Source organism: Pterocles gutturalis, unplaced genomic scaffold (assembly GCF_000699245.1).
Source record: "Pterocles gutturalis isolate BGI_N339 unplaced genomic scaffold, ASM69924v1 scaffold44116, whole genome shotgun sequence".
NCBI lineage: Eukaryota > Metazoa > Chordata > Aves > Pterocliformes > Pteroclidae > Pterocles > Pterocles gutturalis.
Window position 1 is genome coordinate 1 of NW_010102035.1, and position 271 is coordinate 271.

The window sequence follows — 271 nt, forward strand, 5'->3', positions numbered from 1 at the left end:
TTGCATAGTTAAAAAGGGGGGTGGGGGGGGGTTGTTGTGTTCAGCTTTTCTTTCTTTCTTTTTTTTTTTCCCTTCTCCTTTCCCTTCTTCCCCTTTGCTGTGTAAAGCAGAGGCCATTGTTATCAGTGAGCAGCGCGTACCAGTCTATAGGGCAACTAGAATCTCAGGGTTTGTCCATTCAAAGCCCTCAGCTTTTCTGCACATCTTGGAAGCTGGAAAGCATCTTGATTTTTTTTTTTTTTTTTTCCCCGAACGGAGACAGAGAGAAAAT